We start from the raw sequence: 27,301 nt of genomic DNA, 5'->3' as shown, positions 1-27,301 counted from the left end.
TATGTCACAGTTAGTTGTATTATAAGTATCACAAAAAATATGTTAAAAAACTTGATATTATGTAAGACAAAATCCACCCTCTGACAGGCTTAGCCAAGTTGTCTTAGCCAAGTTGTCTTAATGAGATGTGAAGTGGCCTAACTAGAGACAAAGGATTTCCTTTGGGAGGACAACTGCAAACTGCAGTAAAAAAGGCAGGATGCAGTGGCGTAGCCAAACTGTTCTTCAAAAGGAGAGTGACAGTTTAGGGCAGCACAATATCACTCCCACATCCTCTTCCTGTATTCCCAGCCAGATGGGAACCCCAGTAAGTCGATTAACAGAGGGGCTGGAAGGGGAGTGTAAGGGAATCATAGCCATACCATTTTGGATTTTGGAAGAATAGTGCTATCTGGGTCAAGAATATGCCACACTTTGGAGGAAGTGGTCAAACACCAGGGCTGCACCCAGCATTGCATTGGTTAAGGTTGCCCCTCTGCTTGACGCCCAGGAACTCTGAATAAATATGGGAGAGCTGCCAAGCAACTCAACTCCCTGACTGAAACAACAAGGAGAAGAAGGACTGCCCTGCTGTGACCCTGGTCCACACCTCAAGGATCACACTCTGAAGAACTGCTCCTGCTGCGCAATCTGGGACTATAGCCCTAACGACTTTTACTGGCTTCACAAAGGGGTGCACTCCCTGAAAGGTTAATAGAGTTTCACCTGCATCATCTCCACCAAGAAGGGCCCATCTGGAGTGCAGCCAGTGGACATTTAAGGATTCAGCTACGTGCATTGTGGGAAACACAGTCCCAGCAACCCAAGGACCATCTCAGAGCTTCTACATCCTTAACTTGGTGTTTTGGACATGTTAACCCCCCAAGAGGAACTTCAGAAAGAAGTTCCAGAAGTTTGGAGGAGTTTACAGCAACTTTGATAAAAAGCTCCATAAGGTAACTGGCCCGGTCTTGAGAGTCAAGCTGCCAATGTCGAACCGTGACCCAGCCTAGATTTCAAGTTCATCCCACTGAAAGCTCTGGGGCTCAAGACTTCCAGGAGTTGACCAAGGGCTTGTGCTGGACCAAGCTAATGACATTGAGGTGAATCTGGCCTGATGAAACTCCTTGTTCGACGTTAAGAGAAAAAGCTACCAAAAAGTTTCTAAATGTGATGGTAAAATTTTGACTGAGGCCTCCTGTTTAGTGTTTCCGACGTGTGGTCCATTGCGGCGGCCTAAAACTTTGACTTTGTCTCAGTCAAGTGTGACCACATGTCCCAAGTTGGTGCTTTTTGGTTTTAAACCACAAAAAAGTGTTTATTCTTAAAACATTGATATATCTGGTTTCCTACATGTATTTCTATGGTGGTTTGGGTGTGTATTTGTTCAAAAAGTAACCTATTGATATAAATTGGTTTTAGAATTTCAATTGTGTGTTGTCTCTCACTTATTTAATGTATTGGTGTTCTTAAATGCTTAACACACCTGTCTCCTAAGGTAAGCTTGCCTGCTTGCACCCATCTAACAGGGGTTGGGCAAGGGAATAATTTATTGAGACCATGACTTCACCTATTATTAATTTTCTGGCCTTATTGCTAGTGGTGGGTCCCTACTTATCACTACTAATAAACCACTTTCTATCATTTGGTGTTAAGCAGTGATGATACATACTTCTGTTTACACCCCACCATATAGTAATTAAGTTGAGATCTTTAAAAATCCAGTAAATTGACTTACAACAAAAATTGACTCTTTAAATTTTTGAAATTCAAACTAAATTGGTTTTTTTTGTTTTAATTTTTTAAAACCTTTATTTTCAAGTCAGTGCACACAGCTATTCAGCCTTACATCCCGGAGGCTAGGCAGCAGATCATTAACCAGTAGTCCAGTGTGCAAGAAGCAAGGTACCAGAACGTATCAAGGTTGTAATTTTCAGTTTTTTTAAAGAGATAACAAATACAGAAAAGAAGCACCAGAACTACTGCTAAGAAATAAGGCAATTAAACCATTGTGCAGCGGGGCCCAATCTGGGAGTCGGCTAGGCTCAATAGCCACAGTTACATTCAAAGTACAGTACTGAATATATAGAACAATAGGGGGAGGGGAAACTCAGGATAGTAATGCAACCAGAACACCAGTTGGAGTTATAGGTTATGGGGTCAAGTGTTCTTCCAGTGGGGCGGTATCAGGTGGTATGCAAATGTCACCCCTATACTCATTCCAGGCCCCCCATATCTTCTGCCATTTTTTGGCTTTGCCCCTGGCAACGTACACAGTCTTCTCTCGGAACATACACCAATCCATGTTGGCCTTCCACTGTACCACCTATGGGGCTGTTGACGCTCCCCACATCTGCGCAATGTCCCGTTTTGCGAACATATTTCCCAGGGTAACCCATTGGGATTGTGCATTGTTGTAATCTGTTGGGCCCCAGATATTCAAGAGGCATCGTCGAGCCTCCGCCTGAACTTCCACTCCGGTCACCTCACTCATAACCATGTGTATCCGCCTCCAGTAGGAGGCTATCGCACTACACTCCGAAATGATGTGCATAAAGGTGGCCAGAGCACCACAGCCACGCCTACAGAGGCCATCAACTGAATGTCCCATGTGTATTAACCTGGGACCTGTAACATAAACTCTATGTAGCATCTTTAATTGTACCAGCCGCAGCCGGGCAGGGATAGCAACCTCCTTGGAGGAGGACACCGCACATTGCCAGTCTTCATCATCGATCTCTATCCCATCCCGTACCCATTGGTCTCTCACCCCCAAAAGGAGGTCAGTGCGGACATTAATCAGTTTTTTATAGATCAAGGAGATAGTGCTATCAGGCATATGGCCGTCTAGTACTCTATCTTCCAGGGGGGAATATTCAGGGATTTTCTCGCCCTCCGGCATGGCTGCCAGAAGTGCGTGGCGCAGCTGAGCGTACCGGAAATATTCCGTTCCGCTCAGTTGGAACTCTGTCTGCAGTAGGGCAAAAGTTTTTACCTCCCCTCGCACTATCATGTCCTCCACCTTGGATATGCCAATCATGTCCTACTTGTCGAATCCCTTAGTGTGCCACAATTTACCCAATATCTCGGAGTCGTAGAGAGGAGTTGCCATTGTTAGCCTATCCTTCCACCCCTGCATCTTCGTGATCGTCCTCCATATGTGTACAGCTGTTTTTGTTGGCCCAGACATCCGACTATCAAGAGATCTCGAGTACAACGCCCTATGGTATTTCCCGCCATCTAGGAGCCATCGATCCATGGCGTAACCCGGGCTGTCTGCAGGACCATAGAGGCCGTGGTTTAGTGCTGCCAACTGGGAGGCCCAATAGTATCTCCGGACGTCGGGCAATGCTATACCCCCATCGTACCACGGGAGCGTAAGCTTCGTGATAGCTATGCGTGGTCTGCCATCCCACAGCAAGGCACGTTGCAAGCTCTCGATCTCCCTAAAGTAACTAGCTGGGACCGGGTCTTGGGTATTTTGCAGAGCATACAGGAACCTGGGCAGGGACATCATTTTAAATAATGCCGCACGCCCAAGGAGGGAGAGCGGGAGTCTACGCCAACCCTCCACGTCGCGTCGGAGACGGACGGGGGGGGAAGCAAATTGTTCATGTAGCATGTCTTGGGGTCAGTTGAGATGTAAATCCCCAGGTATTTAAATCCCTGTCTCGCAACCTGTATGCCACAGTCCCTTGGAAGACGAGGCGTCCCCCCTCTCAAAACGTACAGGTGCGACTTCGACCAATTAATGACCAAGCCAGAATGCCGGCCAAAGAGGCGAAGCACGTCACACACCACAATAAGTGACTTGCAAGGAGAGGTGAGATACAGCAAGATGTCATCAGCATATAACGACACTCGGTCCTCGAATCCAGCGGACCAACGAATTCCGTGTATATCGGGGTGGTGCCGTAGCCACGCGGCCAACGGTTCAAGTGCCAATGCAAACAACAGGGGCGACAGGGGGCAACCATGCCTGGTGCCCCTGTGGAGAGCAAAGGACGCGGAAACACGACCATTGACCGTGACGTTGGCCAGCGGGCTGACGTACAGAAGTTTGACCCACCCTACAAATTCCGGACCAAAACCGAGCTTCGCCAACACTGCCCACAGGTAATTCCATTCAAGGGAGTCAAACGCCATCGTGGCATCCAATGACGCCAGGACGGCCGGTTCTCTGAGCGTGTGAGCCCTAGCAAGGGCTCCATGGAGTCTCCGAAGGTTAAGAGCAGTGTTGCGGTGTGGAATAAAGCCCGACTGGTCCGGGTGCACTAAGTCGCCAATCGCGCCAATCGAACAGTTGGCCAGCAATTTAGCCAGAATCTTAGGCTCAGCATTCAACAGAGAGATGGGACAATACGACCGGCACAGGTCTCTGGGTTTCCCTTCCTTATGGATGACCACGATGGTGGCCAGCCTCTGGTCATGGGGAAGCATGCCCTTCTCCCACGCCTCCAGAAACATGTTCCGCAGGGGCAGAGAGACGACACCGGGTTTAATTTTGTATAGTTCCACTGGAATACCATTGGGGCCGGGCGCCTTGCCAGATCTAAGGGAGCGAATGGCGAGGGCTATCTCGTCTGCGGTGATGTCTCTATCTAAGTCATCACGGTCTGTCTCCGACAGACACGGGAGGTCCATCTCCGCCAAAAGCTCTCCGGAGTCGGTCTCAGACCGGTCAGAGACCGAGGTGTAAATGGCCTCAAAGTAGTCTGTGAACGTCTCAACTATTGCACTCGGATCGGTGACAGTCAAGCCATCCTCCCCCAATACCTCTGGAACAACCCGACTAGCTCTTTCCTTTTTGTCCAGCCAAGCAATGAGCTTGCCCGCCTTATCTCCCCGACGTCGTAAATTTGACCCTGTTGCTCTCTACCCATGACCTTGGCAGCGTCGGAGACATATCTCGATATTCTGACTGTTTAAGCGAGAGAATATGGAGCAGTTCAGGTGTAGGGCCGAGCTCCAGTTGGGAGTCCAGCTCTGTAATCTCCACTTCGATACGTACCACGTCCGCATCTCTGCGTCTCCGGACGTCAGCAATAAGGGAGAGCGCCTCACCTCTCAGGACCGTCTTAAATGCCTCCCACAAGGTGACGGCCGATGCAACCGACCCCGTATTCTCAGAAAAATAGAGCTCAATAGCCTTGGCCATGAGTCCGCGCATCTTCGGATTACGGAAATACCACGGATTGACCACGACCACACGCTCGGTAACCACAATGTCGAAGTCGAAGGACACCCGGACCGGGGAATGGTCTGAGATGCCCCTCACCAGCAGTCGGGCCTCAGAAACTGCCGATGCGTGGGCCGCTAGAGCTAGGATATAGTCAATTCTAGAAAGACTACCATGTGCCCCGGAGTGAAATGAATATTGACTCTGGGTAGGATGCATAAGCCTCCAGCAGTCAATCAGTCCCATGGTGTCTAGGAAATCGGGCAGCCAGGATTGTGAACTGCGGAGATCTCTGTGCGGATGTCTGTCCAAGGTCCCCGAGCAGACCGAGTTGAAATCACCACCCACAATAAGCAGCCCCTCGGGTAGGCCCAAGATGGCACCTCCGAGGTCCTGAAAAGTGTTGTTTTGCAGCCCAGGGGGGACGTAGACTGAAACCAGAACCAGAGACCGTCCCTCCCACCTACCCGAGACAGCAGCGTACCGCCCCCTCTCATCAACAACACTAGAGTTTATCTCAAGTGGGAGAGACGTGCGCACCATGATCCCAGCCCCCGGGATCCCGAGGAGAACCCTGAATGTGCCACCATCTTGAATCCCTTCCTGTTGAGCGCTCGACACGTATTTCCCACCAAGTGTGTCTCTTGTAGCAGAATAACGTCAGGCATACATCTCTTGAACAGTTGTAAAACCACCCCTCTCTTAATGCGATCACCCAAATCGTTAACATTCCAACACAGCACTTTTAGTTTCCTACCCCCATCGTCAAATCGTGGGCCTTTGCCGACCCCAGCAGGCCTCATAGTTACACAAACAGAAATAGAGCAGTCTTTGCATTGCCTTAGAAGAAGAAGAAAGAAAGAGGGAAAACACACAGAACCAATCAACAAACCTCCCCCCACCCTGCACCCCTGCATCAGACTAAGAAGCCCCCCCAACCAGCAGTGTGCCTGTCGCCCCATTAACTAAACTACAAGAAGACCCTAGAGGAGAAAGGAGATCACATAGGCCCCCCTGCCACCCTCCATAACAGAAAGAAGGATATACATCGTAAATTGCAGCAGTATGGCATTGGTCATTGTCAACAGGGTCACTGAGCGACAAAGTTATTAAATTGAGTTCTACTCCTGTTGCTCAGGGCCTCCCGAGGCGCCCTCCGAATGTTCTTCTCGTTCCTCGTGTCTGTGCGGCAAGGTGTCCAACCATTCGCTCACCACTTCAGGTATGTCAAAGAATACAGCACGGCCATCATGTTCGATACGTAGTCTCGCAGGGAACATCATCGAGTACTTCATCCCCAAGTCTCTGAGATGTCTCTTCACTCCCGCAAAACTTTGACACTAGCGCTGAACCGCCCTAGTGTAGTCCGGGTTGAAGTTGACATCCGCATTCTAAAACTTGAGGGGCCCAATACGTCTCGAGGCCTGTAGAATCACGTCCCGAACTCTGAAATTGAACAGCCGTGCTATAATGGGTCTCGGAGTGGCGCCCAACTTGGGACATCCCCCCGGCATTCTGTGGGCCCGCTCTACTGAAAAGAAACGTCTGAGGCCCGCGGGGGCCAGATGAGTTTGTATCAAGTCTTCCACAAAGAGATCAGTGGCCGAGTCCTCTGCCCCTTCCGGTACCCCAATAATTTGAATGTTCTGCCGCCTGGCACGTCCCTCAAAATATTCTAGCCGCCTCGAGAAGAGGTCGTTGGCAGATCTCAGGTCCCGGACCTCCGTCTGCAGGTCCGAGACATCAGTCGTGAGGCTCGCAGTTTTGATGTCCAGCGATTTTACCCTGTCGTTAGTCTTGCCCTGATCAGCTCTAATTAGGTTAAGTTCGATCGCCAGAGTGTCAACTTTGTGTGTTAGGACCTCGTGCTGTTTGTGCATCTCCGTCTTGATGCCAGCTATGGCCCCCATAACATCCCGAAGTGTTGGCTCCGATGCGTCTGGCGATCCCGCCCGATGGGTGTCTTTCGAACGGGCAGCCGCATTCGGCGAGATCCTTTGTTGGGCATAGCGATCAATCTTATTCGACTGGGTTTGAGTAGTCTTCCTACTGACTCGGCTCGCCGTCTTGTCCGGTTCGCCCTTACCCGCCATGTTGGAACCGGGGAACTGAACAAAGGGTGGTACACCAAGGCCACTCCGGGTATGCAAAGCAATTGCGGAGCGTAGCAGCCTCCGATATTTGTTCAGCGAAAGGCCACTCCGCAACTTCGCGTGCTACGTGGGGCCGGCGTAGCAGTCACTCACACAGCATTTCGTTCATGCGTTACGGTGTCGTTGCCGTCGGCCATCACAGAGACAATAGTCAATCCCTGGCACGACTCTTCAGCACGATGTATCTCCGTCCATGAGTGTCGGATTTTAAATCGGACAGCAGATCCCGTCTTAACGACCGTTCACCAACAAGATTCTACCACCGTGGATCAGGATTTCAGTCAGGATTTATGCGGAGGGTCGGAGGGTCTCCGGAGTTCCGAGCTTACGCGGCCATCTTGCTTGCCCGCGAAGCTACTCCCCCAAAACTAAATTGTTTTTAATCTATTTTTTACATTTTTGAAAATTGTTTTATCTCTGATATGTATATGTTTTTGTGACACAAAACTAAAGATACCATGAAGCTAGATTTGGCTAACATGTCCAAACTCACAGTGACTGCACTAAGGGTACAGTACAGGTCCAGTGGACTACCTAATGGCAATACGATTAGAAAGACAGAGTTTATTTGGTCCATTAAGGGCTGAGTGCAAGAAGCTCCAGAAAGTGAAGGGGAGGCTGATCCCTACAACGACCTCCCAGAGGGGGAGAATAATGACAACCTGCCCATTTTATCTAGTAATAGGTTCATATATCTAGTCACTGGCGGGAGGGGAGGCTCCCACATACCATAAACAGTGCTGCCTCTTGCCTAAAAATAGATGGAGGCTCAACTAGCCTCTATTGCTCTAGAAAGGGAGAAGCTGGAACTAGCCAAAAAGAAGTGGAAAAGGAGAAAAAGAGACAAAATGGTGGCAGCAACAATGAGGAAGATGTTGAGATGTCCAGGGGTGATGGGTTTGATCCCAGACTACCTAAAGGGGTTGTCTCTACGTAGCAGGAGTGGTATGACATTGATAATTGACTAAATGCATTTGAAAGGGTCCTTGAGATGAGAGGTGTCCACTCCAAGTATTGGGGTTCACTCCTATGGGAAGTGATCCCGGTAGCTGGAAGGGATAGACTCCTGATGCTACAGTGGGATGATGCAAACTCTTACTCCCACATGAGGCAATGTCTAATCAAGAAATTTGGTCAGGCCCCAGAGCAATACAGGGTGAAGTTCAGGGACACCCAGCAAGTAAATACACAGTCCTGGGTGGACTTTGCTGATATCTTAGTGAAGGCACTAGAGGGCTGGATTAAAGGTAACCAGGTGATTACTTATGAGGAGCTGTACAATGTATTCCTTAAAGTGCACATCCTGACTCATTGTGTACAAGAGAATTTACTCCATTATCTGATGGACTCTAACTTGTCTAGTCCCAGGAGACGGGAGTTGACAGCTTATCAGTGGTTGAGAGGAAGGGTTTCAAACAACACCAGGGGGTGATTAGAAGAAAGGAGGACAGGTTCCCTCCTGGGAAAGCCCAGGGGAAATATGATAAAAAATCTAGGGACATATTACCAAGCAACAGCGATATTTATCGCTATTGCTTGGTTAGAGACAAAAATTTACAGCTGAGCTGCGGCGATTTTTATCGCAGATAAACCTTGGTATTACCAAGGTTTATCGGAAATGCGATAAAAATCGGCCGCAATGCATGAATATCTCTGAAAAGTCAGCGATATTCATGCATTACCGAGCTAATGCTCTTAGCCATGTTATCCACCTGCCATTGGATAACAAGGCTAAGAATTGCTCAGGGCAGGTGTTAGCTTTTGGAGATATTCTCGCTTAGCACGAATATCTCCAAAAGTTGGTAATAGGAGATAGCGATGTTAGCGACTGTTTCCAGTCGCTAACATCTTGGCACGCCCACTTTGCATGTCATTAGTGATAAATATCACTGACATGCAAAGTGGGACCCAAGATGGTCGCTATCTCCTACTAGCTGTCGCTAACTGGTGTTAGCGACAGCTAGGTAATAGGGAGATAATTTTATCTCCGCTTTCTTGGTTTTTAAAGCCAAAAAAGCGGAGATAAACCCCCTTGATAATATGCCCCCTAGAGTCCTCACAAGACTAACAAAAACCTGTGCAAGGAGGGGGGGCCCAAGCCAATACAACTACAAAGGGTAGGGGTATCAGGGAAAGTGTTTTGACCCTGCCCGTACAGGAAGAATCTTTGATCCCTCAAAGGTGGTGAAGTGTTAGGACTGTAATAAATCAGGATACAAGAGAGAAGATGATGTCTGCACAAAGAAGTCCCCCACTGTTGGGGAGTCCTAGGGGATTGCCAGTATAGGTGTGTGGGTGGAGGTCATCCCAGTGATGGGGAAGGGTTTGACAGCCGCAACCTTAGTGTCCCAGGGTGGGGTGGAAATTGCAACCCTGGTAGGCTTACCTTCAGCATGGAGAGGTATAGGCAGAGGCGTCAAATAGTTGGAACCAAGGTTGAGGCTCTGAGATATACTGGAGCAATTATGACTATGGTCACAGAGAAACTGGTTTCTCCAAAGCAGATCATACATAGTGCTTATCACCATGTAACATATGCAGACAGCAGAGCCAAACTCCTTAACAAGGCAATGGTAATTTTGGAATGGAAAGATGTGACAGGCCCAAGAAGGCACTCGTGTCACACCTAATAGTGTGTCTACTGGGAAATTATCTTGAAGCATCTAACTGGTCAGAGGCAGAGAGAATAGTCCATGCAAAGATGCTGGATCTCCCTGAGTGGGTATATGCTGTGACCAGGTCACAGACTATCCATAAGGGGGATGCTAGACACTTGGATCCTGGAACAATGGACCAATCACCCTATGACAAGAGAAAGGGCAATGGGTCTGGTGAACCAGCCCAAGGAACTCCAGAGATGCAGCAAAAGTCTAATCCTGAGGGGGGATCTGACCTCTCAGGCAGGGATTCCATCCCTGCAAGATCTGTCAGATCTGGCAGAGTCGATAGGAGCTGGTGGACCCTCCAGAGAGGGGTTTTGTCAGAGACATCAATAGTATTCTACCATTGAGAGCCTGATGCAGACTGCCTCAAAGCATGAAGAGGGGGATGTCAGTGGATTCCATAGAGTCTAGTAGGAGGTTGGAGTTTTCTACACTGAGGTCAGACACCTCAAAGAAGGAGCCATCAGGAGATTGATAGTCCCCTAAAAAAAACAAAAAAATACCTACTCACCTTAAGGCATGACATCCCCTTAGCAAGTCACTGAGGTCAGAATAAGACTTGGAACTGGTTGGCTAACCAATTGTATTGGCCCAACATGTCTGCCAAAGTGAAGGAGTTCTGTAGTTCCCGTGTCACATTTCAGGCTAGTGGCAAGACAGTGGTCAAGCCAATGGCTCTCTTGATACGCTGCCAGTGGTTGGGACTCAATTTGAGAGGGTGGGTTGGACATTGTTGGCCCCCTAGAACTACTAACTGCATCAGGGAACAAGTATATCTTGGTGGTAGTGGACCATCCAACAAAATATCCTGAAGCATTACCTCTCAGCTCAGTCACTGCTGCTTCGGTGTCTTGGGCCCTATTTAATGTGTTTATCAGATTGGAATTCACAAAGAAGGTGGTTTCAGATAGAGGCACACATTTCATGTCTAGCTATATGAAGGCAACATGGGACGAATGTGGTGTTACGTACGTCATTTTTTAATGCAAGGAGCGGTGTTAAGGCCCCAGGGGAATTTTTAAAACTGTATTGAATCTGCGTGGTTTAGTAAAAAATTGCACTTTGCCTTGAATTCCTCATCCCCAATGGCTGCCACTAGATGGCCCCGCAAGTCAATGTGGGCTTCCATTTTGTTTAATGGTTGTTCTGCTCCCACTCTATCATAAATCAGCATGCTGGCGCGACCCCGCAGCAATGTTATTTTTGAAATGCAAGGAGCTGTGTTAAGGCTCCAGGGGATTTTTTTTAAAACTGTATTGAATTTGTGTGTTTTAACTAAAAACTGCACTTTACCTTGAAGACCTCTCCCCCCCACGGTTGCCACTGGAGGGTCCCGCATGTCAGTACAGGTCGCCGTTAACGCTCTAGTTGTTCTGCTGCCACTCTACCATAAATGAGCTCGCTGACGCGACTGCGCAGCGCTGTCATTTTTTAATGCAAGGAGCTGCGTTAGGACTCCAGGGAAATTTTTAAAAACTGTATTGAATTTGTGTGTTTTAGCAAAAAATTGCACTTTACCTTGAAGTCCTCACCCCCTACGGCTGCCACTGGACAATCCCGCGAGTCAGGGCCGACCCCCATTTTAGTTAATGCTCTAGTTGTTCTGCTCCCACTCTACCATAAATGAGCAGGCTGAAGCGTCCGCGCAGTGCTGTAATTTTTTTATGCAAGGAGCTACGTTAAGGCTCCAGGCGGGGAATTTTTAAAAACTGTATTGAATTTGTGTGTTTTAACAAAAAATTGCACTTCACCTTGAAGTCCTTATCCCCCACAGCTGCCACTAGACGGTCCTGCAAGTCAATGCGGGCCGCCATTTTGGTTAACCCTCTGGTTGTTCTGCTCCCACACTACCGTAAATGAACACGCTGATGTGATTGCGCAGCGCTGTAATTTTTTAATGCAAGGAGCTGAGTTAAGGCTCCAGGGAATTTTTTTTTAAAACTGTATTGAATTTGTTTGTTTTAACTAAAAACTGCACTTTACCTTGAAGACCTCACCCCCCCACCGTTGCCATTGGAGGGTCCCGCATGTGAGTACAGGCCGCCATTTTGGTAAACGCTCTAGTTGTTCTGCTCCCACTCTACCATAAATGAGCTCGCTGATGCGACTGCCCAGAGCTGTCATTTTTTAATGCAAGGAGCTGCGCTAAGGCTCCAGGGGAATTTTTAAAAACTGTATTGAATTTGTGTGTTTTAGCAAAAAATTGCACTTTACCTTGAAGTCCTCACCCCCCACAGCTGCCACAGGACAATCCTGCGAGTGACTGCCGGCCCTCATTTTGGTTAATGCTCTAGTTGTTCTGTCCAACTCTACCATAAATGAGCAGGCAGACGCGTCCGTGCAGCGCTGTCATTTTTTAATGCAAGGAGCTGTATTAAGGCTCCAGGGGTATTTTTAAAAACTGTATTGAATTTGTGTGTTTTAACAAAAAATTGCACTTCACCTTGAAGTCCTCATCCTTCACAGCTGCCACTAGACGGTCCTGCAAGTAAATGCGGGCCGCCATTTTGGATAACCTTCTGGTTGTTCTGCTCCCACTCTACCGTAAATGAGCACGCTGATGTGATTGCGCAGCTCTGTCATTTTTTAATGCAAGAAGCTGTGTTAAGGCTCCAGGGGAATTTTTAAAAACTTCATTGAATTTGTGTGTTTTAGCAAAAATTTGCACTTTACCTTGAAGCCCTCATCCCCCACAGCTGCCACTAGACGGTCCCGCAAGTCTGTGCGGGCAGTCATTTTGGTTAACGCTCTAGTTTTTCTGCTCCTATGCTACCATAAATGAGCACGTTGACGCGACTGTGTAGTGCTGTCATTTTTTAACTCAAAGAGCTGTGTTAAGGCTCTCTGGGAATTTTCAAAAACAGTTTTGAATTTGTGTGTTTTAAAAAAAATTAACTTTACTTTGAAGTCCTCATCTCCCATGGCTCCCACTAGATGGTCCAGCGAGTCAGTGAGGGCTACCATTTTGGTTAATGCTCTAGTTGGTCTGCTCGCACTCTACCATAAATGAGCATGCTGACACGACCGTGTGGCAGACGCACACAATGGGCAAGCCGAAGGCGTGCCAAGGGCAAGCCCGTTTGCGACCGGAATGCGCCATGCACTAGAACCCCTGATCAAAATGCTGCTATGACATACTCTAAAAAGACTTTGCTAAACATTGGAGCTACAAGTAAGCAAAATAATTGTAATCCTATAAATTCACAGAGAGATTGTTGGGCACAACATTCCCCTACCTGCAAGTTTGCTAGGTGTATTAATCCTATTAGTCTTCACAATAACAAAGCCATGGCTACTAACCCATCCGTTGCACACATGTGCATGTCAAAGGACCGTGCTTTAACATGTGTCCTACTTAATACCAGGTCACTTCCTAAACATAAATACGAACTTGCTGACTTCTTTGATCAATACAAGCCGGACATTATGTTCCTCATGGAGACATGGACTAATAGTTCTTCCAAGCCGGACTTGAATACTGCCATACCAACAAGATACAATCTGTTTAAAATTGATAGCGAAGGACAAGGAGGCGGGGGGATTGCTATTGCATACCGCTCCAAATTTAAGGCCACATTTGCAGCTATCACTCAACTGAAGGAAGAAGCTGTCCTGTTTACATTTAAATGCAACAATACAACAGCTGTTAACTGGATACTAATCTATTACCCACCCGGTCCTAGGAATCCTTTCATTTCCTCCATACAGACCGCTATGGAGTCCTGCATGGAATACTCTAATTTCTCCTTTTTGGGGGATTTTAACTTTCATTTAGAGTCCAACGAAAGTCGGGACCCATCAATTTAATTCATAGGCTAAAGAGTTTCGAATTAAATCAAATTGTTACTGAGCCTTCTCATAGAGGTAAACATACATTGGATGAGATGTTTACCCACTAAGCTCACATACAATTCAACTGAACACTACCTATGACATGGACTGATCATGGTGCTGTTTTCTTTGAGCTATCTCTCATTGGACTGCCCCTCAAAAAATCAAACAATAATAGGATGGGCATAACATGCCCCTTGCAAAAAATAAACAATCCAGATCTGGAATTCACCTTACGCTCCCACAGCCCAAGTCTAAATACTGACCTTTATTAAGCAGCCCTTAACTTTGATGGCTGAATTGACTCAGCAGCTAGCCCCAGAGATGCATACACGCATCTGCAGAAAACAACCATCAGCCCCATGGTACACATCTAAGTTAAAAGAACTAAAGAAAAAATGCAGGGCTAAAGAATGAGCATGGATGATAGAATACTCTGAACTGGAAAAAAACACTAAAAAGAGGCAAAAGTAAATATAAAGAGTCAATAATCTCAGCAAAATCAAGTTCACCTAGAAAATCAGTGCTGCAAAAAACTCAGCCAGAGAATTTTTAAAACAGTCTCTGCCTTATCCAAATTTGGCAAAAGCAAACAAAGTTAGCCCTAATACGCAGTTCTGTGACAAATTGACAGAGTACTTTCATGACAAAGGGAAAAAGGTATGCAATGAGTTCTCCAGCAGCAAGGCCGGAGATAATCTGAATAAGCTTAACAAAGGCGAGGTGACCTTGCAGGGCCACCTACAAAAATGTAATCCCTTAACTCCCAAAAGAGTAGAGAGGATCATAATGTCAATGAAATTGGGATCCCCACTGGACCCCTGTCCTGCTATGGACCGTCACCCGGTCCCCAACATTATTGCAGACTATTTAGCCCCCTTCTTAACAACATCTTGGACACTGGACATTTCCCTACTATCTGGAAAAAATCCCTCATCAGGCCTATTTTGAAGAAACTGTCCCACGATCCAATGGAGGTTAGCAATTACCGGCCCACCTCCTGTCTACCATTTCCAGCTAAAATTCTTGGAAAAGCTCTCAATGAAGAACTACTCCTTTTCCTAGAATCTAATGACAAACTAGACCCCGGGAAATATGGATTCCGGCCCTTACATAGCACAGAGTTTGCCCTGATCACTGCCACCAAGGAGATACATGTATAACTTGATGGGGAGGGAAAGCTATATTGATTTTGCTGGACCTCTTAGCTGCGTTCGACCTGGTTAATCACCAAATACTCATTCATTGCCTCTCCAAAATAGGTATCAGAGGCGAAGATTCCAATATTCTCAGATCCTATCTAACTGACAGAGAAAAAATCATAGTGATGGGAGAATATAAATCTTACCCCTATGCCCTGCCGTGCGGAGTGCCCAAGGGATTGTCACTATCTCCAACATTGTTTAATGTCTATGTCACTCCATTGGCCAAACTCATATGCTCTAATGGCTTCACTTCCGCTTCTTATGCTGAATACACTCAAATAGTGGTGTCTCTATCTTCAAAGCCAGGGGACGTGGCAACTAAATTTATTAATTGTATTTTTCTGATTATTAGGTGGATGTGAGATAACTTCTTAAAACTGAATATGACAAAACCAAAGTGGTACTGCTTGGTAGGGATATCTCCTTTTGGAACTCCTCCTGGTGGCCCGAAGCATCAGGGCCCTGCCCGCTGCCAGTAAAAAAGGTGAAAACCGTTGCGTCATGATAGATTACCATCTATCACTATCTGACCAGGTCACCAGCATCACTTCATCATGCTTCTTTACGCTGAAGACTCTACGAAAAATTCGACCTTTTATTCCTATGGATCTTAGGAAAACAGTTATCGTTGCTCTGGTGCTATCAAAAATTGATTATTGTAATGCTCTCTACCTAGGGGCAAACAAGAGGACCATATGCAAGCTACACTACAAAATACAGCTGCATGACTGCTGCTTAAGATTTCCAAATTCAGTCCTATAATTCAAAGCATTCAAGGCCTGCACTGGCTCCGAGTCTAGGAAAGGATCCTATTCAAGTCAAAGTGCATTGTGCCTAAGACATTGAACTGGGCGTTGTCTGCCTATCTTAGTAAGCATATTAGAAGCCACATTCCACAACGAATCCTCAGGTCATCATCGGCCTCTCTACTCATGGTTCCCTTGATAAGGACTGTAAAATGGGGTGACAGAAGTATTTTCCATTTGGCCCCCAAAATATGGAAATAAGACCCTGGACCAGGGTTCAATTCCCCGCCTCGGCGGGTCTTGGGCTCAAATATTCCACGGACTCGATAATTCTCACTCCGGTGCCTTCTCGACTCACGGGTTCACACTCTGCGACTCTGGGCAATAGCTTGCTTAATCTCCACAACGGCCCCTCGCGGCGGGATGCCTGGCTTTCACCTTGTGGATACCCTGCCGGGGTTATCTCACAGGGGAATACCAGGACGGGTTCCCTAAGCAAGCGCCGGGAAACCCTTTGTGGGTAGCTGTGCGCTATATAAGCTCAAATACATTTACATTTACATTCACCTCTTGCATAGATCAATGATAGCTAGCACTAAGACAGCTTGGGAAACACGCACTTTATAAAACCTTTCATTTCATTTCATTTCTAGGGCTCGATTGGACAAGTGCACTGGGCCGTATCCATTCCTTGAGAAGAAGGGAGAGGTTACCTACCTGGTACCTCTTAACGCCCCCAGGAACTCCAATAGGGCCCTGTATGTTAATAGGTTGAAACCCAACCAAGACAGGGCAGACATGATCATGTTCATGGTCACAGATGAAGGAGGAGACGGAGCCATTGCCAGGTCTCCTCTTTACCAATGTGCAAGATGGGTCAGTGGAAGGAGTTGTACTGTCTCTCAAATTGGCAGACCAGCAGCACAGAGACTGCAGTCAGGTGCTGGTGCAGTTTGCTGGAGCAGTTTCCTGATCTGTTCTCTATGACTCTAGGTTACACTGATTGGTGCATACAGGATGTGGACACTGGTAACAGCCTACCTGTCAAAAATAAGCTGTACATCATCAAAACTGAAGTAGCTAAGATTCTGAAATTTGGATAATTGAGCCCTCTGGTAGTCCATGGGCCACCCAGTGGTGCTAGTGCAGAAAAAGAATCCCATGGGGGGAAAGAAGGAGTTAAGGTTCTGTGCAGACTACAGAGGACTAAATTCAGTGAGAGTGATGAAGAATGGTGCTCACCGTATACATAGAGCTGATAAGCTCAATGACAGGTTAAGGGCCGCTATGTACATGAGTTTGATTTGATTTAACCTCAGGTTGTTGGCAGATTGCACCCAGTGAAGGAGCAAATGAGAGGTCCGCATTTTCCAACCCAGAGGGACCTTACCAATCAAAGTATTCCCCTGCCACCTTCCAAAGTTTGGAGTACAGGATCAAATCTGTGTTGGAACAGTTCAGTGCAGCTTATCTGGATGATATAGCTGTGCACAGTTCCACTTGTGAGGATCATGTGATCCACCTGAATGAAGTAGGTCAGGCCTTGCAACGGGTAGGCCTGACTATTAATGTCAGCATGTGTGAAATAGGGTGAGTTCAGTGGTGTACCTGGGTCACCTTGCAGGTGGAGTCCACGTAGAACCTCTCCCTCCCAAAATTTAAACCATTTTGGATGGGGAAGCTCTGATAACCCAGACACAGGTCAGGGCATTCCTTGGTTTGAATGGGTATCATAGAAGATTTGTTCATAACTTGGGACTATTATGGCTTCCTTGATAGAACTCACTTCTGAAAAGCAACCCGAGAAAAAAGTCAATTGGACTCTAAAGTTTCAGAAAGCCATGACACTCTCAAAATTTGCTATGTGGAGAAGTGTGGCTCACTGGTTAGAAGCGGCAGACCCTGAAGTAGAGGTCAGGCCCGGGACCAAGGTTCAATTCCCGACACGGCAGGGTCTTGGGCTCAATGTCCGCGGACTTGATAATTCTCGCCTCGGTGCCTACTCTAATCATGGGTCCCAATCTGTAACTCTAGGCAATAGCTTGCTTAATCTCCACAATGATCCCAACAGTGCTGGGATGCCTGGCTTCACCTTGGGGTGCCCTGGAGGGGGCTTCTCACAGGGAAAACCAGGATGGGTTCCACAGCGGTATACAGCGCCAGGATGCCCCGAGATGGGGCGGCAGTGCGCTTTACAAGTATACACACATTTACATTTACCTTTACATGTGTTCAGCACTAGTGCTACGGTCCCCTGAATATAAAAAAGGAATTTGTGGTTCAGACAGATGCTTCAGAAAAAGGGACTCGGGCAGTGTTGTAACAAGTGGATGAAGAGGACCTTCATCAGGCAGTTGCCTTCATCAACATGTGAAGTTGCCTTCATCAACATGTGATGTCCCTTCAGAGACAAAAATAGAGTGCCATTGGGACTGAAGTCTTTGCTGTGGTTTGGTCCCTGAAGAAGGTGAGGCTACACCTGTTTGACTATCACTTCTGTGTTCAAACTGACCACAGATCCCTCAGATGGTTCATGCAGATGAGGGAGGAAAATCCTAAACCGTTGAGGTGGTCCATTTCCCTACAGGGGATGTACTTTACAGTGGAACACAGACCTGGAACTGCCCATGCGAATGCAGATGGACAGTCCAGGTTTTCCCACTCTGCTGATGAAGACTACTAGGGTGTAAGTTAGTTACCCACCACCTTTCGCTTGGGGGGGCTCTGTGTGAAAGTAATCCTTTTAACCCAGATGACTCCCATTTTTTTGATTGGTACTGGTGGTACCTCCTACTGACTGTGCCCTGGGATCTGCTTACTAGATCCAGCGCAAGTGCTCTGAGTATAAGGTATATGGCAATTAGGTTTAAATACAAATGGTACTTACAGCCTGGCTGTAGTCCCTACTATTTAATAGGGCATGCAGGTTTAGGTTTGGAGGCCCAGTAGACTTAATGTACTTAAGTGTGCACTACTGTGTTGCCTGCTGTCAATCGTAAAGGCAGCCCAGCTTTTCAGGCTGCCTTTATATTAAAAACATATGCAAATTCGAATTTGAAATTAAAGGTACTTTCAAAGTCTCCAACTGCCTTATGTTTACCTATAAACTACCCATAATGTCTCTCCTAGGTGCTCCAGGGATAGAGTGCCTTGTAAGTATAAACAGAGACATTATAAAAGACGTTTTATATGCCCTAGTGAGGGGAAAAAGGCCAATTTAGTTATTCTGAATTGTAGCACAATGGCTCCGTAGGCTATCATGGCAATACCTTATTAAAGTATAACTACTGAAAGAAAGGAGCTACAGATAAACTTCAAAGTATCAACATAATAGAATAAATCCTAAACAGTGTTACATTTATTATAACTATCACAGAAAAGAAGTTATAGAACTTTCTTTTCGGCAAGCAAAAATATAGTCTTTCAGCAGCCCTCTCCTGATGGACTAGCCTTTGCCAGGCTGAGTCAAGCTATCTAAGGTGTGACGTGGCCTAACTAGAGACAAACAAAGGATTTCCTACGGGAGTAATACTGAAAGCTGCAGCGCTAAAGGCAGGATGGTGGTGGAGTATCCAAACTGGTCTTCTAAGAGAGAATGATAGTTTAGGGCAGCACAGGCTTACCCCTAACACCCTGCACCCCTCAGCCAGACAGAAGCCACAGTATTTAGATTAGCTGAGGGACTTGAAGCAGACCATTAGGGGACTGCGGTCATACCAGTGGGATGGCTTAGCCAGATCTAACCCTCCAGGAGAACATTTCTCCATTTTGGATTTTGGAAGAACAGTGCTGACTGGGTCAAGAATATGTCACACTATGGAGAAAGTGGTCATACACCTGAGTGTCACCCTCCATACCATTGTTCATGGGTACCCACTATGTGGTGCCCAGGAATTACGAATAGGTATGGGAGAACCACTATCAACTCAGATCCCTGTCTGAAACAACAAGGAAAAGAAGGACTGCCCTGCTGGAACCCTGATCTGCACCCCAAGAATTGCAAAATTTCTAAGTGCAAACTAACATTTTGACTGAGGCCCCCTGCTTATTGTATCTGATCTGCACTCCATTGTAGTCAGCTGAACACGTTTATGTTGTATCGGTCAAGCGTAACCACATGTCCCAAGTTGGCACTTATTGTTTTTAAGCACTAGAAAGTGTTTGTTCTTTAAAAACTCATATCTCTAGTTTCCTACATTGGATTTCTGTAACCTACCAAAAATGTGAAAGCTAATTGCAAGATGTGTACAAGTGAAAGCAACCATATAGAAGTTGATGGTTTATCCCATTAAACGTTTATTCCTTCCAGCCCATATGTTTGTCTAGAACTTCAACACCACCAGTGAAGAGTCTGTTTCTGGAAATCATTTTGCAAAGACAGAGATATTTGTTGAGCAATACCACTTTAGCTGCCAACATACAGGTAAATGCGCAAAGGGGGGTGGAGAAGAATCCTCTGAGATGAAGATGGCAACTTTGTGTTTTTTATAAATTGAATTGCCAGGCTGTCTCAGTCTTTTAGAAATTACACTTTTTATAAGTGTAAACCTTTTGCCAATGTTCTGGTTGCTACCATGAAGAAAATTCTTTAAATCATCAAGACTGGCTCATTGACTTTTTTCAGTCGCAGGAGAGCCCCTAAAATGTCATTCTATATCTACAAAACAATGTGCAGTTTTACCTTGTCCACTAGAATTCCTGCATGCAATAGCATTCTCTGCTACTACTGCTTTGGGCACCCTTGAGTCTCGGACACAAGTAAAATTACCAATCACCAAGTGCTTTACTGAAATATTTTGAGTCATGCAATGATTTGCTCTTTCTCATGTTGTTTCGCACCCTACAACCCAAAAAGGAAAGTTTCACAATAGCACAGTCCTCAAGATAAGAATCGCGAAAGCAAGGAAAGAGGGGGCCCCTGAGCCAAACAGAATACCCCCAATTCTTTACAAGCAGGATCCAAATTATTGGGCAGAGCAACTGCACCCTCTCTTCAAAAATATCTGGGTGGCAGAACGAATCCCCAACTCTTGGAAGGGATCAATCATTGCCCCGATTTACAAAAAAGGCAACAGGAGCCAAGCAAAGAATCACATGCTCATTGCTCTAATAGATATAGATGCCAAATATGTTGAGGGTCTTTTATAGGAAAAAAGTCATTGAATGGGCATCAATGAAAAATATAATCCCCATTAACCAGACAGGCTTTCAAAAATGCATAGGGACAACAACAAATATTCTTGCTCTCTCTCTTTTAATAGATGCCACCATAAAACTAAAAAAAACACTATTTGTCTGTTTTATTGATTACTCGTCCACATTTGATAGTATAGACGGAGGGTAACTCTGGGCTAAAATATCAGGCTGAGAAATAGACCCAAACATTTTTAATCCATCAATTTTACTCCATTCAGAGACGGATTCAAATAAAGCTGGAGCAGGAAATTGTTTATCAAGGGAAATACCAACTACAAAGGGGCAGACGCAGGGTTGCGTCCTTGTCCCGGTGTTCAACCTCTTCATGTCAGACCTCTCAGCAGAGCTTGATAACTGCAAACATCACGCCCCAAATCTAGGGGGCCTTACACTGTCTAATCTTCTGTACGCAGATGATTTAATACTGATTAGCCGCACCTCAGTAGGCCTCCAACACTACAAGCAACTTTTCTGAAAGGAACAGGCTAAGTATAAACCTAGAAAAATCTAAGGTGATGATATTGAATCAAAAATGCAGAAAACAACAACCTCAGTGGTCTCTATGGGACCAGAGGATGGAGCTCGTCAAAGAATATAAATACTTGGGTATAATCTTTTGGGCCACAAAAAACAGTGATTAGAAACAGAGGGATATCACTGGTCATTGCATTAAAGAGCATCAAGCATAAAATAACGGGCCCAAACCTAATCCCTTTGCTAGAAGTATTACGAGCAAGATTATTACCGTCGATAACTTATTACAGTGAATGTATGAGAGGGAGAGACGAGACCACCTTAGATAAAGTGGCGTCCAAAGTAATGCAAATATTATTCAACCTCCCACAGTACACTTCGCCAGCTCAACTAAGACTTGAGTTTGGCATCCACAAACAACAAATAGCATGCAAGGGTGCCTACGCCAAATGTTGGCACAAAATAAAGGGAGCTGAGAGAGGTACTTTGAACTCATATCTATGGAAAGAGCTGCAAAGGAATAAAGACTGACCAGCAATGGTCTATCTCCAGGCAGCAATCAGCTCTCTCGCACTATAAGAACTCTGAAAAGCGAATGGGGCTCACGAATGTTTCAAGCAGCTCGTAAACAAAACAGTGAAGACGCTATCCCTGGAAGAAGAAAAAACACACTTATCAGGAGGGCCCATGGGTAGTTTGTCATCCAGAGCTATATCAGGTCTCTACCACAAGCATATCAGGTAACAGCGTTTTCACTTGTTGTGAAGGAATCTTTCTTGCAGTTGAGGATGGGAGTTATACCAGCAAAAGAACATCTGCCCCCATGGACACGCTTGGAAATTACAACAAACTGTAGACTTTGCGGTGACCAAAAAGTGGAAGTTTTGCATTTACTGTGCAGCTGCAAAGGTGTAGAGAAAGAGCAAAGGCTATTACTAAAACAATCCTGGAACCAAAGATGCCTGAGAACTCGCCAACAAGCATTAAAAGCCTGCTTTGCAGGAGGAGACATTCAATTAGCTTGCAGATTAGTACGTTTCATGAAAATAGCAAAAAACACGCTAAGTCCTCCTGCTAGTACATGAATTGACTAAAGACGCCAAAATCCAAAATTCAACGCCAGAATCGTAATCCTTATCTGTTAAGCAGTCTTCTTGTTAGATTTGTTGTGAACTTTTAGGGTATAGTACGTAGAAAAAGTATAAATTAATGTTTGTTAAAATCGAAAGCCCTGGCTTTCAATTTTTTATCTAAGTTTGCGTAAAGAGATTTTACAAATTTCACTTGTAGTAAACAGTACTAACATAAAACTATAAACACATAGTTAATTTTTAAATGGTTTTTAAACTAACCTCCTTGTAATGAAATGAGTTGTTTTATATGCTTTGTAAAGCTGTTTTCTTCTGTATTGTTAGCTCAATTGCAAATATTTGTATCCATCACGCAATAAAGAATTTCAAATCTCACAGTCCTCAATGGAAGGGAAGTATCTTTTATTCTGTTACAACTTTGGTTCAGTAGCTGACTAGTGCTACAAGTCTTGGAGCAATTTTGTGAATCAGATGTCGAGGATAGAAAAGAGGATACTACTTTCCACTACTTAGGCATACACAGATTCTTCGAATCAACAGGCAAGGAAGTTTAGTTTCATCTTCTTCAGTTATAGGCTGATTCTCTTTTTATAATGGATCAGCCAGGGTGCCTCCTAGAGTAAGGCAGTACTTTTTTGTGATGTGACCAGTGTTACTCCTAACAAAATCCCTAAGCTTTCTGCTCCCAGTTTTAGAGCAAAGTATTGCAGGTCCCACCATGGCACTATGATTAGTTTCAAGGAAACCTCCCTTTAATTCCATGCACCCAAAATTCATTGTGGTGGGTCGCTGTTGCACAGTTTGGAGCTCTAGCCATCCCCCCAGCTCCACCCCTGAATCTTTCAGTTTAGCCTACTCGACTCCAAAGGACATATCCCCCTCTAAATTACCAATTGGTGTATGCCTTCTGTATTGGCTGAATCTACTGAATATGGAGGATCGACTACAGTGTAGCAAATGTACTGCAGAGTTCATTTCAGATGCATCCCCCTTTAAGTCCTCAGGGCATTTCCCACTCATATATATATACCTTTGAAGTAACACCTGGCAGGCATATGCCACAAATGTGTGAGGGATGTCTCACCACAGATATAGTCCTCATGTCTTTTTGAATCACTTCTCAGAGTTCAAAAAGAATATATATTAAATTCCAAAACTGGAATAAGGGTAATAGTAATATGAATGCCCCCGTAAATTACCATTTTTGCCCACATTATGTACATGCTAAGACACAGGTTTAGATAGCACTTTCCTATTGAATGTGTCCACGGGACATGCACACAAACAATAAGTAGTCTTTCCAGAGAGACAGGTAACGCACCTTGGGAAGGCACCTCGGAAAATAAGGAATGTCCTTTTGAAGAAGGCACCTATTGTTCACCCAGTTCAGCAGACTACAGCTACATCGGGTGTCAAAATCAAGGTGTGCGCACAAGTACATGGAGAGAACATGGTGAAAACATGGATCTTCTGACAGCTTCATTATTGTTTATCATTTTTCTATTATTGACATATTGCTCATGTATTTTGCTGCTTGGATTCAAAATGTTCTGAAATTGTTTTGCTCGGGATAACCTAGGCATTTTTAAAATTCTTCGTCAAATATGCCTCTCACCTCTAGATATGCATCCTGTAAAATATATATATATATTGCTAACAAGGTGGTAATGTACAAACGATATATAGACGACATTTTTATACTGTGGAAAGGCCCCAAAGAAGAAGCAGAATTGTTTGCATTAGAACTAAATGAAAATGCACTAAATCTGAAATTCACCTGCACTACTAACACCACCTCAATACAGTTCCTAGATGTAGAACTATACATAGATCAGGGAAGAATCCAGACAAGAACATATCGTAAACCTACGGCCGGAAACTCAGTGCTTCATGCGCAAAGTTTCCACCCTCAAAACCTAAAGGAATCTATTCCCTATGCAGAGTGCTTAAGGATGACAAGAAATTGTAGTACTAAAACTGGACTAGATGAGGCGAAGCAGAACCTGTTTGCAAGACTTAAAAAGAGAGGGTACAGCCAAAAAACTTGCAGTATAGCAGACGCAAAATGCAGCAAATCCAACAGAAAAGATCTCCTATTTACCCAAAGACAAGACCAACCAGAGCAAACTCCCAAACAAGAGCCTCCTAGACTTATAACAGGATTTAACACCTATCATAACCAGATCAGAAAAATACTGACCAAACATTGGCCACTAGTAAGGAAGGACCCCACAATTGGAGAACTATGTGAAAACAGGCCAATGATAGCATTTAGGAAAGCCAAATCCATGAGGGATCATCTAGTCTGCAATGCACCCTCTATCAAAAAACCGGATGATTGGCTCTCGAAAATCAAAGGTTTCAGTAAATGTACTAAATGCAAAGCATGTAAGCATGGGGTAAATACTACCAAAGTAGATACACCCTTTAGAAAGAGGCCATACAAGATCCGAGGTAAATATAATTGCAAAACGGATCACGCAGTATATGTTCTAACTTGCATCTGTGGTAAACGATATGTGGGTAGCACCATTCACCCTGTACATATCAGAGTCCTCCAACATCTTGGCGCAGTTAACAATGACGACCCTGCCTATCTTGTGGCCAGGCACATAAACACGGCCCATGCAGGGGACATAGGAGTATTAACATACTTCGTCATTGACAATGTGCCAAAAAACATCAGAGGAGGTAATCGCCTGCAGAGTTTAAGAAGACTAGAGTCTAGGTACATTATAATGCTCAATTCAAAAATACCTAATGGCCTCAACTCTGACGAAGCTCTCAGTGTCCACCTGTAAATATGAGATCAAGGCCCTAGTTTTAAGGGAATTAGCCCTATTTTTCCGTAGGAGAAGTAGTTTCTTCCTCTCTCCCTTCCAAGAAACATCTTTTGTTCAGTTTTAAAAAAAATTACTATCACTGTATATATTAGCACAAACATGACCCCGAGAGCAGTTTCAGCCTGACATAGCAGCATTTTAGTAAAACCACCAGACAGACATACGTGATAATATCAGTTGGTGATTATTGCAAAATACTTGTATATCTAATATCTGGATTGGTGTATATGTATGTAACACAAGTGGGAACATTATCTGTATAGACAAAATGCTTTGTGATTTATATGTAAGTACCCCTTAGCGCACAACATTGACACACGCTTATAGACCTGTCCACTAGGAGACGATGTAAATATTAAGCGAGCGCAATGTATAAACGGTCGATTGACACAATGTATACCACAGCATGTAGTATCAGCATCTCATAGTTGTCGTAATTACCACACAACATGAAGCCTATCCACTTGGAGAAGATGGGAATAGTAATAGGCGGCATGACCGCGACTGAAATACACACTAATATAAACCTGTCAGAATTCACAGGTTAGAAGGGCTTAATTATCGAGCGCTAGCGCGATGGTGCACATAGATACATTTAGGCAATCAACACAGATAATCCCGCCAAAAGTCCCCTGGCTAAACCCGCGTACCCAATATTTGAGACGCATTTATTAATCTAAACGTTTCCGGCAATACCGAAGAACATCTGCATGACACTCGCGCACGCCCGATAACCAGCGTAAAGATGCCTTAGTGTGCACAGTAAACGCACACACAATAATCACAAACCAATCTGCCCCTACGCGAGCATAAATAGTGATCACCAGATATGTAATAGTACAACACTTACCAGCGCTGAGGGAGTTTAAACGCGTAAAGCGCGCGAAGGTCTGTCTGCCACATTACAGCGTGGTACACGCAAAGCGAGAGTGAGGAAATCACTGGGCTCAAGGTGCCGGAGGGTTTCTATAGAAACGAGACAACGCATGGGGCGGGTGACGTAATTTCAAACTGTGAAAGTGAAAATAACTTGTCTATGTCAGTCTAATTAAGGCGTCGCCCTATGTTGCCATGGGAACCGTGTTACAAAAATGTGAAAAAATGTAAAAACAAGCTAAAATGTGCATGAAAACAGGAGTGAAACACGCATGATGCAATGCAATGACTAAGGGGTATAAATATAACCACATTCTGTGAAGATGTTGTGAACAAGGCGGGTGCTTACCGCCGAAACGCGTCAAGCAGCCTAATAAGTGAATAAAACTTATTTTGAGATCATCTATTTCGCGGAGTCAGTGCCTTACTTGCATGTGAAAAGTTCTGTAAATATGAAGCAATTTAAAACTAGAGGCTAAAAAGTAAGTCGCTGTCTTCAGGTTGATATGTGGAAGCAGTGCATCAACAGAATATGGCATGAATAATAGGTGGCCTCAATTGAATTTAGAAAGCCTCCAACCATATCATTAAAATTACAATTTATATTCTTTTTAAATGTGTTTGTGAATGAAATTAAATATTTAAACCATTGTGTATTTGGTTTATGAATTCTTGTTTCAATATTTTACAGTATTGTTTTGAGGTAATTACTCAGTTGGGGGCTCTGAATTCCAATAATTATTAAGGGGGAGTCCCTGGTTCACAGTAATGATTATGGGGGTGGTCCACAAAGTCAAAAGACTAAAAACCACTGGCATAGAGCATTGCTAATGAACTCATAGTAGAGTAGTGTAGAGTACTGCTGATCAACTACTAGTAGAGTTTAGCTACTGGTGATTTAAAGACACAATGACTATATGAGGCAACCCCAAGACAACTGAAAGCTTAAAAAAAGACCAGCAATTGCATATTGGTGGAAAGCTTTACATTTCAGAACTCATGAGTGTTGTAAGCAACTGAACAATGTTAGAAACTACAAAAATGTATTTGCATACTTTGTAGTAA

Source organism: Lissotriton vulgaris, chromosome 3_1 (assembly GCF_964263255.1).
Source record: "Lissotriton vulgaris chromosome 3_1, aLisVul1.2, whole genome shotgun sequence".
Taxonomy (NCBI): domain Eukaryota; kingdom Metazoa; phylum Chordata; class Amphibia; order Caudata; family Salamandridae; genus Lissotriton; species Lissotriton vulgaris.
The sequence above is the reverse complement of the archived record's forward strand: the minus strand, read 5'-3'. Positions refer to the sequence as shown.